Raw genomic sequence first — 13,607 nt, 5'->3', positions numbered from 1 at the left:
CTAGATATTTCTTCAACCTCACTGATTAATGATTCTGATATTAGCAATAGAGCAATTTATGTAACAATTAATTCAGTGAATTATTTCTATACATATAAAATAAATTACTCAGTACTTCAGATCTCCCATGCATAGAATAGAGATGTCATATTTGGTTTTATGTAAAAGATTCACGTTCAGCTTCCCAGTATGAAAGTCCAAAGGTAATTGGAGAGCAGTACTGTGGGCGTGTTTGGATAATTAGTTGAAATCAATACCTGTAAAGAACACATTTATTTCCAGCTTTACACCACCTTCATTTTCAGTGCTGTTTGAAGAGGAAAAGTACAACAGTAAACATTTTTGATACCCACTTCAAGATCACAAGGTGATCAATATTATTATTGCAATGGGTCCTACAGATGCTTAAAATCACATAGTAGATATAAATATCTTCTTTCATTTCATTGCTGCATTTACTGAAGCAAGAGTTTTATGAGAATTTGGTATTGTCACTACCTTTCCTCCCAAAAACATTTACTACCATATTCACCATCACTCTTTCCTTCAACGGCATCTGTTTAAGGCAAAATAAATCTTTTATTTATTCTCTTTATAGCTTAATCTTTTCTCTCCCATTACTATTTTGACTTAATAAAAGGCTTTTTAAAATGATCAGTAACTATGCCTGTGAAATGAACCATCTGGGAGCAGAAACAGACCCAGAATGCAGATGAGTCTTAAAAGAGAATATTTTACAAAACAAAGCAGCCAAAAAAAAAGGAAGTTTTTTTTATTTTAATTTTTGTCATTCTACCCCATCAAATACACTTTCCACTAAATGACAGAGAGGAGGGAGATCTAGAGAGGACACTGCACTAGTGAAAGACAAATAGGTTTTTGTCTGTGTAATTTATGCATGGGGTTACAATGCAGGAAATACTTACGCCTGTTGTGATTCAAGGTTCAGATGAGAACAAGCAAGTCCTCTGATTTAAAAGGAAATAAATCACTTCAATCTCAGGTTATCAGCTGTGGCAGTGATGGGAATGTTCTTTCCTTGTTTCTGCATTTCTGATGTTTCTTTTACACCGCTATAAAGAAATGTTCAACTATCACCACAAGAGTATGTGGCAGGCAACAAAAATAATCTTGGAACTCAGAAGGATTATAGGGAAAAAACGGCCTCACATGAAACTGGCTATTACATCCCGGATTTCCATCCAATTCTTCGGCGTCTGAGACACCCCTTAAGAAGATCCACACTTAATGTATTATCATAACCTAGTTCTATTACAGTCTGAGAGCTCTGAAAATGCTTTTTCACCCCTGTGAAAATGATTGTGCAATTATTGATATTGCTAAAAAAGCAGCCGTCCCTGACACGAAACACCCAAGGCCATTTTGTGCAATAAAACAGCACATCTGCTGAGCGGTTGGGAAGGACAGTGCCGACTTGCTGCCATGGAATAATTCCACTCAGTGCAGTTAGCCTAGGAATGACTGTAATCAAAAGCAACTGATTTACCCTGCTGAAAATTATTAAAATCTTTCATGCTTGCTATTGGTGTTATGAATGCCGTCATGCGCTATCACAAGAAGAATGCCTTTAAATAGCTCATGACATTTCCTGTGTTAGGGATATTTCCAGAATCTATGCTTCCTATATTTCAGAAGAATCCTTCTCAAAAATATAGATGTGATTCATTAGTTATCCGAGGTATATAATGATAAAAAGCCATTTCCTATGCAGGGAATACTTATCCAGGAAATCTATTTGTTGTTCTTTGTGGTCATGCAATTCCTCTGTAATACTACAGTGTATTTGCACAATCAAAAGCTTTACCAACTACATCTACAATAGAAAGTAAAAAAAAAATAAAATAAATGGACCCATAACCTGATAGTTTAGACACTCTAAATTGGGTCTCTCCACATCATTCTATGAGGTCACAGAATCACAAAAAAATTCAGTCCAGAAGGGACTCTGGGAGATCATCTGGTCTATTCTCTTCATCAAAACAGGGATACTTTAAAAGTTAAGTCCAAGGAATGCAGGAAGCATTAAATGTGTCAGGTATAACTACTGGAGCTGGAACCAAGAAACATCTGCTGTTGTAGGAAGAAACGTAAGGAAAAACCTCATAAAACCTTTCCTCATGAAAAGGAAAACCAAAAAGCATCTTGAGACAAAAGTGAAGCTATCTGGTGGTTTATAAGGAGCCACTGAGCCACTGGGTGTGCCATTTGATTCAAACCAGGATTCCCTACTAGGATGCCAGTCAAGTGTTCCATATGGGCATGGATCCTGACACAAACTTCTTTGCTGTTAAACCAAAGGGTCCTCAGATGTCAAAATTTCTCTTCACCCATTCTTTGGCCCATAAGTGATGCTCCCTATACTGACACTATGTCAGACTTCCAGTACTCACCCAGAAGAATGAGCTAGCAATGGAAAGAATTTAATGAGGCTGGGTCTTCAGCCCAGCATGACAAAAACTTTCCTCATCAATATAATGTCCCTTTTTCCCAGCTCAGAAGTGAGCCATACACAGTTGGGTTTACTGCTCCTTAGAATGGTTTCTGGAGCCTTGAAGGCAGTAATAACACAGCTTTACCATGATTCTTACATAGATATGAAGCATCTTGAGGCATAAAAAAATTAAATTACCAGTCGCACTTTGCCAGAAATACATTACCAATTATCTGTCTGCTTCAATGGTGTTAGTAATTTCAAAGCTGTAAGTAAAAAGGAAATGCAGGCTCTTTGTGTATATAGTGCCCAATTATAAAATGAGATAATGAACGTGAGAGGTTAAACATCAGACTTTTACAAATGAACATAGAAAGCAGAAAGGGACCAAGTGCAAATTTTGCTGCCATTTCTCTGCTGAACCATTTCTAAGCTTAATTTGCCTGTATTTGAGTCAGCAATCAAAGCAAACATTAAAATACTTGAGAACTAAATAATCTATTAACAAAAATTCAGCCCTTTGCTTACCTACAGAAACTTATCTTTAATACAAATCCATAATAGTTTCTTCCTGAAATAGTCCCAGGAGTCGCAATTTAGACATCTTTTTACTAGAAACCCTTGGCAAGCTTGGGTTAAAGATTATAGGCAAAAAGTGAAAATGCTCTTTAAAAAAAAAAAAAAAAAAAGGCGTGCAATTTTTAATCATTTTGTTTTTCCTGTGTGGCTTCAGATTAAAATGCTGATGTCTTGATAATGAGACACTGTTTTATGAAATACATTAATCTCAGTTGCACTTTCTGAAAATGCAGCCACTGTGGTTAAAGCCTGGTGTGCTCTGCACAGACATAAAAGCAAAGCTAGTGTAAAGTATTATACAAATGTAGTGGCAGAGCCAAAGGCACAGAGTATGAATTCCTGTGAACTCAGCAGCTTTTGTGGTACTCAGTACATTCTTTCATACATACATACTGCTGTGAAGGGTACCTTACCTGTGCTCATTTGCTCACCAAACTGTGTTCTGAGTCTTGGAGATCTCTTTACCCTTTCATTTCAAACACGCATTAGGTTATGAAAGTTCCATTTATGATTTTCCTCATTTTTAGAAAGGTTGAAAGGCTTTTTATGGTGACACATATTTAGCATGTATGAGATTAGCTATAGTCAGAGATTTTGAGGTAGATGATATCCTGTATTCTTCAGAATCATGGAATCACAGTATGGTTTGATTTGGAAGGGACCTTCAATATTATTAATTTCTGACCCATGCTTTGCCATAGATCAGCTTGTACAACTCTCACAGTTCCTTTTGATGTTTGATAGGATGGTTAAATTCCAAGTGTGAAGATGGCCTGACACAAAAATGCCTTCTCCTGCCACCCAGTAGATTGTCAGGATGTCTGGAGAGGTCTCAGGAGCAGTGGGGAGCACAGCAGGGATATTGTATGAATACCTGGTTTCATGGCAGTGTGGAGGGCATCCTAAAATATGGAATGTTCCAGCAATAAATATGTGTGATTCAAGTGCAAAGCACCATGAGCCAGTTGGACATCCAAAATTAGTTAATTAAGAATGGAAGTACTACAGTATTATTTAAAGTTCAGTCTTTGTAATTACTTAGGGGTTTTTTAGCTATTTTTTGGATGATTTTCTTTCATTTCAGAAGAGATTTAGGCTTCAAAAGCCTTAAAAAATTGCATCTATATCCAAATCTACATTTTTCTTTCTGTATTCATCCAGCCACAAGGAATGTAATTTCTTGTTTCCTTTAAATGCTTATAAAATAAATCATACAAATCTGCAAATTTAGCAGAACAGATTTCTTGTGGCTAAAATATCCAGCATATGGATCATGTTTCATGACAGAGGAAATACTTGCTACTACATAATTTCACATTTTAATTATGGTATTTCTTAGAAATACTTTTTAAAAAGCTTTATAATATTTTGAAAAAGGCTGTTTATGGTAGTGTTCAAAATAATAATTCAAATAGCATTTCTAATTTTTTTTCCTCATGGATTCAAACTCATGTCTTTAATCTGACCTAAACTTCGAAACAGGAGAAATACAACTTGTGTCTCCTATTTCAAGAAGAAGTTAGAAAAATCTTGGCACAAAAAATGAAACAAAGTTTAAGGAAGTCTGGAAGCCTGGAGCTGTCACAAAGTGGGAAATTAAGCTTTCAAATTAAATGTGAATCTCTAAATTTGAAGTCCAACTTATTTCTACAATTTCATCATTATTTGGGCCCAGTCCCATGCCCCATGTCATTCCTTCACGCTCTTTTGTTAGCAGCCACCCATCGTAATGAGACAACAGATATAATCGCAGCACGGTGCTTGCTCACTCGAGTATTTTCTTTCCACCTCACAATTTGAGATTTGTTTTACAAATTTTTCACACTGCATGTGGTCTTATTTCTCAACTCTTTCCAGTGGTTCTGTAAATACTGGTCTGTACTCAACAGATATTTTCTTCCTTTTGACTATATGTAGCCCTCACATAGTTACAGATAATGTTAGAAGGGCTTTTACCCTGGAGGCTGAATTTTAGTCTTGCAATCAGTCATATATTGAAATTTCTCTTTCAGGAAAAAAGGAATTTCATGCAGTTGTGGGACAAGACATACTAAATACAAAAATAGCTCCAGGCCCAGACCGGTGGTCATAATGCTGTAAAGACTATGACATCAATTTTCTCATGACAATTTAAACCAAATGCAACAAGCAGGCAACAAACAACAACATACCTTCCTAGCTAGCACAGACACCAAGTATGAATAGTGTCATTTTATCACCACAAACTTATTTAAAACCCATAAAAATCTGTGTAATGCTTTCTTGTAAAGGACAAACAGTTCATTTAAATAGGATTCATAACTTTTGTGCCAAGTTTGAGAACCTCGAAAATTAATCTCTGCGTGGGTGGAAGAAGTGCGCGCTTTTCCTTGACTAAACACAACTTTCCTCATTTTAAAAAAGGGCCCTCCAAACCACAGTGAAACTTCATCCTGTGGTCTCCCAGGTGACCTGCCATGGTGACAGTGGGAGCATTCCATGTGTTTCCTTTCCAGATGTTGGTGAGGCTGCAGAGCACCTGTGCACAGAGCGCTTTATTCCTCCCGCACAGCCTGTTTCTGCCACTGCAGGATTCCACCTCTCCTCCCACCGCTGCATATCCCAGTGGCACCAGCTGGGACAGGCCATGCAGTGCCAGGACACAGCAGGCACTGACTAGCTGAGTTTGGCTCCGGGGTGTGCAATTCCTTGTTAGTCTGCTCCAGGCATCAGCGCGTCCCAGCACCACCCGGGGTCCCAGCTCCATGTCTCTTACATGGGCTACAGAGCTTTCCCACCTGAACTCAGGAAAATGATTCTGCCCTTTGTGGGGCTGGATGTGGAACAGGAGCTGTTGGGAAAGGGCCCGAGGGCCTGGAGATGTCCTTCTGCACTCATATAGGTTGATCTGCCCCCCCACAGCAAGGAGAGAGGATGCCAGCTGAATCCCAAGCAGATCCCAGGGAACAACATCCAGGTATGGAAATCGGCTTATCCGGGTCAGAGGCTGCTCCACGTAGGATTTTCCTTTAACTGTGCAGAGAAGATTCAGGCTAACACAGCCACAAGCTATATAAAACTCATTTTTCCTTTCCCTGCCACACTGGTGATTACTAATTTTGAAAATATGTGCTCTTTATGAGCCTGACTAACACCCTTTGGGCGTCTTTCTAATTACTTTAATAGCCTTGGGTGGGGTCTTGGAAGTTTTAGTTACCTTTTGTGCCAATGGGGTCATCTGCTTCTCCTCTGGTGGTGTGTGTGCACATGGGAGAGAGAAGGTTTTGGCACATATGTCTTCTTTGCTTTCCTGAATTCAGTACTGCCTCAGCAGACTAATTAACAAGCCATGGGGAACCACAGAGACAGGGCATATGTTATAATTAGAAGTGAACTAAGAAGAGCATTTGGACAAAGAGGGAGGCAGAGTAAACCACCACAGGTAAACTGCAAAGCCACAAACTTGGCATGCGGTGCTTGGCCCCCAGCCCACCTCTGCTCCTGCCGTTCCTTCAGCCCAGCCGGGTACCAGGAGCAAGCAGGACACTGGGTCACTGCTAGAGGAGGCTGTGGGACGTGGAGGCAGAGAGAGGTAAGGACAGCTGAAGGAGAGAATGTAAATCCTCCCGAATTTTCAGCTGCTATGTGTTGCTATTGGGCTAGGAGAGCGATGAAAAGGATGTAGCAACAAACTTCCTTCTGAGGCAGAAGAGAAGCAAAATGCCCTTTATTAAAGAAACAAATCACACTTCTATAGACTAGATCGTGGAACTAAGGATAGACTTGTTTCATTGGTGCAAGAAAGGTAACACCCTTTGTCACGTCTCTCATGCACCCTGCAGGTGCTTATCTTTTATTATTAATTCTTTCTCTCATGTTTTCTTGGAGCAGCTTGAGAACATCCAAGACTGCTTTTCCCTGGCTTTTACCATTATCCACAGCTATGGGTCTCTGGGTTACAGTGGGAGACACAGTCTCTACTTCACCATCTGAATGTCCTATTTCCTTTCTGCCTGTCAAGCACCAAACATACAGTTCTGCCCCATTTAGCTATCTGTGAAGACCTAACAGCTCTGTTGCAACATTCTGTGATTAAAATAGGGCTCCTGAAATATATTTGGTGCCCTTGCCCGAGAGAGTGTTTCAGGACCAAGCCCTAGTTTATTAGGAAAAATTAGAATAATGTCAGCACTATTACCTCCCTGGGAGACATTCTTGAAACCAGCTATCTGCTCAGTGTCTTTCTGCTTTCCAGCTAAAGACAGCAGGCCATGCATATCCCCAGAGGGAGGGGGTGCAGGGAATAAAAGAGGTTTTTGTCACAGAGGCAGTAACCTGTAAAATCTGCAAACCTGCCTTCATCTTTTCCCTTTGCTGTCCAATGTTTCAACAAATTATCTCAGCTGTTGGTTTTATATTAGGCTTACTGTCAAAATAAAAGCAAAAAAGAAAGATAATGCCTGAGAGAGAGAGAGAAGGAGAAGGAATCAACCATCTTCTTTTTGTAATTGTATAAATGTTAATATTAAATTTCGTTCTCTTTTTTTTTTTTTTTTTTTTTTTAGGCTTCCGCAATTTGTTAACATTTACGTTTAATCTCTCTTTGATACTTCCCAGAATCTGTTTCCACTTAATCTGTCTCCTTCCCTTATTCTCCTATTCTAACTCTAATGTGGCATAACCATTAGATCCAGCTCTTAAGAGTACAGGGTCAATTTTGCTTTCCATCATTTGTGCTGTCAACAACCAGCATCATGTGAGGACACAGAGGGACCTGCTGGAAGTGAAATGTGCATCATTTTGAAACCCTCCATTCATCTGGACACTTTGTTTTAGTTTAATGATAAAGAAATTTCACAGGTCACAGAAGGAGGTGATCTGATACTGACCTTGATAGTGACATAGATCTGCATTTAGAAATCACTGGCATGTAGAAGTGGTTACAAGAGGACTGTTATCTGAGCAATTTTTCCTACTCTTTTTACAAGTTTTCTCTGGTTCCTTAACAAGCTGCTGGCACACACTGTGTGTGGTCAGGGTATCTCTGGAACCTGAGCCGACCACCTGTGCTGTTTTAGAGTCTCTGTGTTCCAGCCCGAGCACCAGAGAAAAAGTCAGGAGATGTCTTCTGTGGTTTCCAGAATTTGTTTATTTTATCTAATCTAAAAGTTCTTTCCCTGACTAGCCAAGGTCCATTCAGCAGGTCAGCCCCAGGCACACTGCCCGCCCCAGAAATGGCATTGTCTTTTTATCCTATAAACTATGTAAACATTATTTACAATTATCTTCCAATACCTATCACTTATATTGTACAGTCTGGTTCTACTCTAAACCTATCTAAAAATGCCAACATCACCTAAAAGATGGATGCTAGGAAGAAGGAGAAAGAAGGAAAGAACACGCCCAAATTCCTCCGTCTTGACCCCAGACCCTTATTATAAACAATCTTAAAAAAACCTACTTTTTTACCTTATAATAATCTAACTTGTACTCTACTTATTTTTTGTGACTTGTAATTCTTCATGTAACGGTGGTAGTTTTTCCCATTGAGAGAAATCAAAGGCACAGGCTTCCTGGGCTCTGTGCCAAGGTTCCTGAGCCCCCTGCCTGGGTCTCGATCTTTCCAGGGAAGCCAGAGGGATGTTTTGGGTTCTCACAGTAAGCACCGTGGTGAATGAGCTTTTCTGGAAACAGCAAGCTGGAAATGGCAGTATCCTGAGGCTATGAAGCTCTGGAGTCATGTTGTAACTAAATCTTGAGAGCATTGGGCTAAAATGCATTTTCTGTACTTTTTTCTCATCTCCAGCCATGCTCTGCAGCCCAACTCAGAACTTTGCTTCCATGCTACAATTGCACATACATTAGGCAGGAGGTTACCTCTTCCACATTCCTTCTCCTCTGCTGTTTTCCTCCTTTTACTGCCTGCCCTGCAGCATTGCCTCAGAGGGATTATTCCTTGTCTCCCCTTACACCTCTGCATGCTCTTGACCACTATGAGAGCTTTCCAGTGCCAGCTGCCTCAGACAATCTCACCCTGCCAGTGGCACTGTCCTCCCGTGGAGTGGGGACATGTTACAAACAGGGAGATGTGTCTGGTGTGGCTCTGCCCAGCTCCCATCACACCTTCCTCTGACTCTGTTAATGCTTTTGTGTTTCCACCACTCTGAATAGTGATACTGATGCACCCCAACTTGATGCTGAGCTCTCCAAGATCCACATTATTAGAGAGATGAATTCTGCTTGAGGAAACCTCTTATCTGAAGCTTGGTTAAAAGATAAAATATCTCAGTCATATGAACACAGATGTATGAAAGGGAGACAGACAGGCATCTTGTTTTTCACTAGGCATTTTCGTGTTTCTACACATGTCTATAAATAAAAACCTACCACTGCTTTCTGTGGAGCCTGGACATCATTTGGCTCCAAGGGAAGTCAAACTTCTTCATTTCTTCAACTGTTTTCATAAACCGTGTTGAGCTGTGTAAACTCAATTAAAAGTACTAAATCCAAGCCATTACTGATTTGATTTTTGGTGCCCAAACCTCGCTTAATGAGGTGCATTAAACCTAGTTCAGCTGATCATATGTCCTGTTACAGGGGCATAATTAATGCTGAATGGAAACCAGGTCTTCTGCCCTGCAAAAGATTTTCCATTGTCAAAAATGCTGAGACAAATCCAACATCTTTCAGAGAAACAGAGGTTTGACTTCACTCATTTTGTTGAAGTGGTTTCTAAGTAAATACTCACTAAGAAGAGTGAGGAAGGTGTTCATTAGGTCTATAAGGCTGATGGGATGTGAAAGAGAAAAATTGGAATCCCTATCTCCATTAATACTGATTTCCTTGAAGGAAATTGAGTCCTTACAATGGAGGAGCCTGAAGGATTCTCTCCACACATAGGCAAGTGACAGGTAAGGTTCCTGTCTCAAATGTGGGTGTTGCAAGGATTTGAATCCAAGTTTTCCATGTTTTGTAGCAATACATTAAAGATTTCATTCATTCACTGAGGACTGAATGCTCTCTTAAGTTGGAGCAACATTTCCCTCTAGGGTTTAGAAACATTTCCTGCCAGAAATGGTACACATATTTTCCTCAATTCTGAAAATTTTGGTTTAATTTAGCTGACATTTTCCAAGAAGAAACATTAGCCATAGAGTTTCCTGCCACCTCTAGGTTTAACTGAATCTCACTGATTTCACTTTTTCTGTCCCTTCAGCAGCATGCTTACCGTATTCTGTAAGCACTTCTCTTGTTTTAAAGGAGGGAGGGAGGGAGGGAGGGAGGGAGGGAAGGAAGGAAGGAAGGAAGGAAGGAAGGAAGGAAGGAAGGAAGGAAGGAAGGAAGGAAGGAAGGAAGGAAGGAAGGAAGGAAGGAAGGAAGGAAGGAAGGAAGGAAGGAAGGAAGGAAGGAAGGAAGGAAGGAAGGAAGGAAGGAAGGAAGGAAGGAAGGAAGGAAGGAAGGAAGGAAGGAAGGGGTCAGTCTGGCCTCCATGACAGTTTTTCCTATGGTGTGCGACAGAAAGAGTTGGGAACAAAAGTAATGGTTCAAGCCCCACTGAACTAAAGTAACTTAGCAATAGGGAATTGTTCAGCTCATAGACAGGATGGAGGTCTCAGTGCATCCTCAGTTCACTGGAGGCTTGGAGTGTTCCCTTGGTGTCTTCACACTTGATACAGCCCAGGATGCAAAGGAGCAGCTGATGCAAGCTCTGATGGGTGACAGCCATCAGAGAGGGAAGGTTGCTGTGGTGCAGTAGGTTCTGTACTGCTGGGACTCACAGGTGTGAAAGCCAAGCTGTCCCCTCACCGAGGGAGCTGCTGTCAGCAGTGAGCTCTCTGCTGCTGTATGATTACACACAGACATGTACATACCTCCATGTATAGCTCTTCAAGGAAAACAGAGGAGGTGAGAACTTCCTGGATTTTCCATTACATTTGCTCTCAAGCTTTTGTGGCAAGCTGAATGGGAAAGTGAGGGTACATCAGAGAGGAACCAGCCCACACCCTTCTCAGCAACAAGAGAGATATTTGGTTGTGTTGTCACCCCTGAACTGTGATATACATGACCAAGAAATCTTGGCAGATAATAAGAATGCTATGCTGTAAATTTGGGTGGCTTGTGGGTGCTAGCACGGCAGGGGCAGCCTATTCTGGAAGGGATCTGAGAAACAGAGCAGGCAGCAGCAGCAAAAGCTCATTTTTCCCCCTCCTGAGGCAACATGTCTGACACAATTGGCAGCTCATTTCTCCTGCCCTCAGATGTGAGCTGCCTCTGAATGCCTCCCTTGTGCTAGGGCTGGTACTGAACTAAATGTGGGCCTGCTGCCAATGATTACAATTCCCATTAGCTGGAATATACATTAACTTCAGAGGTTTCAGACCTCTCCAGCAAGGGAATTGCCTGCTGTATGCATCCATTATTTTTCTGGAAGAGAAAGAGCTCTGTTTCCTGCCTGTTATTCACTCACACAATCTGTTTGTTTTGGTTTATTCTGGGATTTTTTTAGGAAGCTGGCACTGCTAGAAACAGTTTTATAAAGGCCCTGAGGCAGTTTTGTCACCACAGTGTAATATTTTATGCTGTCATGCAACGTGGCACTGGCGGCTGCAGCTGCTGGGGATGAGGACATGTCCCAGCCACAGGCAGCTCTGGAGTCTGGTGGGAGGCTGGCATCCACCTCTGCCCCACCACCTATGTGCACACAAGGTGAGAGGATGTCCTGTGAGCCTGAGCAGAGCCAGGGATCACAGCTGGGGAGAGTCTCCTGAAAGCTGCAGTGATTTAAAGCGGTTGTGAGAGCTCTTTTAAAGCCAGGGCATTACCTGTGCTTTCCACTCACCTTTGCTTCATTATCCCTGATCAAATCTCACATCCTGCACAGATTTTAGCAATAAGCCTGAGTTGTTAAATCAATGAGCTCACTCCTCTCCTGAAGCCTGAGATACAGTCTAGGGCTTTAAGATGCCGTTCACTTCACAGCTGTTTATCAAGAAAAATCCTGGCTCACAAGTCTGAAAAATATGTTTTGAACAAAATTCCAACACTTAATGTGTTCGGTTTATTTAATTTTACTTTAGTCTGTGCAGCCTAGGAGTTTTAATTGACTCTGACCTCCTTTTCCTCTCCAACCTGTATGTTATTCTCTGTGCTGTCAGTAAAACTGTCTCTCAACTCTTACCACTGTGATATAGTTGCTGTTTTACTAAAGGCAGCCAGAGAAACTCCTGGAGAAGTGAGTTGATCTGCTGTTGCTCTTATGTGTCCTCATACCTCCCTACACCTGAAACAGGTGTCTTGATTTTTAATCTGAAGAATCTGGTCACTTTTTCATCTCCTAAGGCTTCTAAACAAAACTGTGTGCTAAATATCACTGTTGGTTGCCAGCTGGGAACCCTTCAGGATGTAACCTGTTTGAATAAAATAAAGTGAAAATTTCTATCTCCCTTCCTTCATCTTGGTGGCAATCTTAGGCACAGTATGGGGGATTGATCAGACACCTAAAGCACCCCAGGGCATCAGCAGAGGTGAGGGTTTTGTGTGCTTAGTGTGGCACAGACAGGCTCTGGCTGAAGGATTTTAGTCTAAAGAGATAAACAAACCTTTTCTGCTCACAGGTAAACAAGGAAGAAAAAAAGTCAGTGTTTTACTCAAAGTTTGCCTTTTACCTGAAGCAAATGTTTGCCTGCATCACACAAAGAAAGAAATGCAAGTATCCCTGAATTACTCTTGAAAACCTGTGCCACAAAGTTGTTCTCATATTTGAAAACTTTGCTGCTTCAGGAAATGATGAATTGGTTCCCTGGAGGTATGACAGCCAAGTGTACTGGTAGCAAGGAAAAGTAACTCTTGCCTCTCTGAAGATCTGCACATTCTCAGTGGATCTGAGGTGTCAGGCACACATCAGACCTCCCATTTTTTGAGGATGTTTTGACTTCCTGCATCCTACCTTAACTGCAAACTGGTTTAAGGGGCTTATTTAGGAGACTAGGAACTGTCAATTTTCATTCTACAGGAAAAATGCAGTTGGTTTGTGATTGCTCAGTGTAGAAAGGCTTGGTGTGGTAGGGAATGCTGATTTTCCAGAGGGCAGTGTTTGGTACCTGAAGGGTCAGGCTTTGCTTTGCAGGCCACCTGTTGTATCTCTCATTGCTTTGTTCACATGGCTGCCCAAGAAGGGAAGAGCTGAACCACCCTTCTGCTTCTGCCTGAAGGGAATAGTTTGAGTTGTCTTTTCATCTCTCTCCTGTATTTAGTCCCCCACCCTTCCCTGAAGAGCCCCACCAGTGTTCCACTGGGATAAACAAGTAGGAATATCCTTGTGTTAAAAGGCAGAAGCAGTCGGTGAAAGTTTTCAGATAATGAACCAAACTTTCACATTGCACTTCCCTTTGACTCTGGTTTTATCTCAGGGCTTTTGCACAAGAGCCCCATCTCTGTCCAGCTCCTGTGTCTGTTTGCTGATGTCATAACCTCACCTGCATCTCCTAACCCTCACCACTCTATCTCATCACTCCTAACCCTGCCCCTCTTCTGTCACCCTCTTTGCATGATCCAGTCTCATCCCACTTGTCTGGGCCTTCGTACACCCCACCTCTAA

This window comes from Catharus ustulatus, chromosome 4 (assembly GCF_009819885.2).
Source record: "Catharus ustulatus isolate bCatUst1 chromosome 4, bCatUst1.pri.v2, whole genome shotgun sequence".
Classification (NCBI taxonomy): domain Eukaryota; kingdom Metazoa; phylum Chordata; class Aves; order Passeriformes; family Turdidae; genus Catharus; species Catharus ustulatus.
This window is presented reverse-complemented; position numbering follows the sequence as displayed.